The sequence below is a fragment of the Phalaenopsis equestris genome, unplaced genomic scaffold, assembly GCF_001263595.1.
Source record: "Phalaenopsis equestris unplaced genomic scaffold, ASM126359v1 Scaffold001340, whole genome shotgun sequence".
NCBI lineage: Eukaryota > Viridiplantae > Streptophyta > Magnoliopsida > Asparagales > Orchidaceae > Phalaenopsis > Phalaenopsis equestris.
This window is the reverse complement of record NW_018165779.1, coordinates 33,891-37,279: the sequence shown is the minus strand read 5'-3', so window position 1 is coordinate 37,279 and position 3,389 is coordinate 33,891.

Below are 3,389 nucleotides of genomic sequence, written 5' to 3'. Positions count from 1 at the left end.
CCTTTTTCTTTTTTGACAATGATGTCTCAGGACGGAGTGTCATAGTAGAAACATTGGTATGTCGAAGGAAAGTATGCTCCCCGTGATGTAGACCGACTATAGTGCTAGATAATCATCTCGTCTTTGCCTTGGGATTGTAGGAATATCTCCATAATGGGTGAGGGTTGAGATTTTCGAACCCAGTCTCGACTTAACCATTCGATGGCATGCGGTCCTCGTAGCAGTATAGTCAGTAGTAACTACTACGATATCAATTTTGTTCCCTAAATAGAACCAAACGGGGATACGAGTAAGTGACACTCTAGTTGTCTTATGAGACTGTCTGGCAGACTTGACATCCTTCAAAATTTCCTTCTTTATGCGAGGGGAAATTGCATCTCCCACTCGTTTAAGTAATTTGCTAACCAAACATCCTTCTTTAGTAGCTAGCCTTCTGAAGATTGTACTAACTCGGGTCATAGGAGTGAACTTCTTTCTCTTATCGACGTGTCCACGAAGTGATGGTAATGTTGTGGCGATTCCCCAAATACTCTCATATCTATCAGTATCCGTCAGAGGATGGAATCTACTCCCTTGTAGGAGTGGATAAATTTCTAGTAACACTTCTTCAACTTGATGAGGCTCCTCCTCAACGGGTGTCTTTTCAGGAGCCTGTGCTTTGATGGCCCTCTGAACTCTTCTGTTCCGGTTCCTCTTTTGAGTATGGGTCAGCGACACAGTCCTCGAACTGGATCTGATTTCAAACATAGGTGGTGGGACAGTTAATTCCTCTGTCTGGATCCTCAATAATCATTACTTCTTTCTCCTTAGCAGCAGCAGGGCTAGCAGGTTTGGCGGATGCCGTGACGGTAGAAGTTTTAGACTTCTTGCAGGCAGGGAAGTCTTGAATGCAGTTCAGGCTGAATTCTGCAGATGGTTCCTGTATTTCCGGTGCGGTGATCTTCATCACTACAAACTAAGCTTTTCGGAGGATGACCTCAAGATCTTCAAATTCGGATCCAAATTTGATGTTAGGAGCGAGGTTACGAGCTTCATGGCTCGTTGGCAGGTTGTAGGAAAAGGTTAGCGGTGGGTGGGGCAAAGGTTGTAGGAAAAGGTGAGCGTTGGGTAGGCAATTGCAGTAGGCGTTAAAATAGAATGTTTTGGGGTAAGCTATATGGCCATAAACCTCGTAATTTTTTAGTGAAAGCACTGAAAGTAGAGGTTGATCTGTAGACCGGACAAGTCTTAATTTATGGGTATTTTAAAATCTTGTTTAAGAAAAATCAAGAGGTGTAAATTTTAATTAATATAAGAAAATTTGAAAGTGTGCGCAACACAACATGATTTGGTTCAATTTGCAAGATAGCAAATCAAATTTGGAAGGGAGATGTGAAGTATTTTAGGACCCAGTGTGGGACCCATTTTGTGGCAGATAATGCCCAGTGGAACTAGTCCACCAACACACCTATTGGGGATCCGACCCCACATGAAAATTTAAAGGGTCCTTAATGGCCTTCTGAACCTCTCTATTCAAAGATGGTTGAACAGCTAGTCCTAAAGTCCAAGGAGTTGGTTGTAACTTCCCAAGACAGAAATGGGTAAAGTATGCCAACAGAAGAAGGGTAATTTAGTCCAAGAGGGACATGGACATATTACTGATAATGCAAAGATAATATTTCTTGATTCATATGGAGAGAAAAGCTTCTCCCCAATGAAGTCACCAGAAGCCGTCGGCGCTATTTTTGGTTGGAGAGTTGCCCGTAAGAAGCTGTCGATCACCAGAATCAAAATCCCGCTGCCCGCTTCGGAATGACATTTTAATTTACATATATATTTAGTTTTATAAAAATATGAAATCAAACTGACCCCATATTTTTCATAGTTTAAATGAAAGAGAGTTGTACCTCAAATCCTATATCTATCCCGAAGGATAAACACAAGACTTGAGGATGAGGCTCGATCAAATAAACTAAGGAATACATGACGTCTGTTTGGTCTGCAAAACCTTTGTATTTGCCGACAAGTTCAACTATTTAATATAAGGAATTAAATAGGGTTTATATTAAGCTGGGTTCAGACATGCTTCCTATAAGGACAAGCCCCTATAGTTAATAACATCTTAAATGACCGAAATCACGTAAGAAGACTCTCGATAAAAATCAGGAATTATTATCTTCAAGGAATTTCAAAGGGTAGGACTTTTCAATGAGATCAGACGTAGAGGTGTGAAAGGGGATTGGTTCAAATTTGGAACAGTTTCTTGTAGAGTTCAAAGGAGGAAGAATTAGGGGATGTCATGGATCTAGAGGAGAGCCTCGGTGACTTGCCAAGCTGTCCTAATGTTTGGCTTCAGTTTTGTGGAGAAATGTTTAGGTGTTTCATCATGTCAATTTTATTAATTAGGGATTAAATTTGTTTGAAACTATCACACAAATAGCCTAGAAGATAAACAACAACCTTGAAATCGTAAGACGAGTTAGGGCTTATATTGTATAGCAAGGCTATACAAAGGCCTAAAGATAAGGTGAGAATTTTGTTGCATAAGCAAGCAACCTTGAAGTCCTATGGCTTTGTTGTTTATATCTAAGGAAGGAAGATTGGTTTAGCTGGGGAAGAAAGGTTTTGCTGTTGAAGATGGACATGTTGCTCGCCATGCTAGCTTCCAGTTCCTTGCTATGACGAGTTTGAGTTTTCTAGTGTGTCAAGTTATGACGTCAAATCAGGTGGCTCTATGGTTGAAGTCCTTTAAATTTTATGGGGGCATATTAAAGTTGATTACAGCGACAATTGTTAGGATCTTACGGTTCCCTTGTTCCGACATCATTATTTTCTATTGGGTTCACTTAGTCCAAATGAATTTACTAAACTCAACTTAATGAGTTCCATAATTTCATTCAGACCGTGGGAAGCCTCGTTAGCAACCGTAGATTACCTCCTCCAAGGAATACCTGATCATCCGATAGAGACATCTTAATTTAGTTGAAGTTGTAGTTTTGTGTGATGTTTGTGATTAAATTTTGAGTTGTTTTATATTTTAAATATTTTGGGGGTGAATTTTATTTTTGTTGATTTTAATTTTGGTTTTGGTTATGGTTTTGTGGCTATCCTAATAGTTTTAGTTGTCATGTAGGGTGGCATCATTGTTTAGCATGCAAATTTGCAAGAATAAAGTTACAGTATGAAAGTATAGAAAGACAATGCTAAAAACTGTAAAAGCGTACCTGACGAGTCTTCTCGTTCCACCACCTGAAACTCAAAAGGCTTGTTAAGGCAGTTTATATGAAACAGGGAAGTAAAATTTTGACGATCTATCGAACCCTAGGTCATATCTTGGTGGGTGCTTAGGAGTTTAATTAAGGATGATGTTGTCAAGCAAAATTTATTAAGTTTAGTAGATCTCCGAGGTA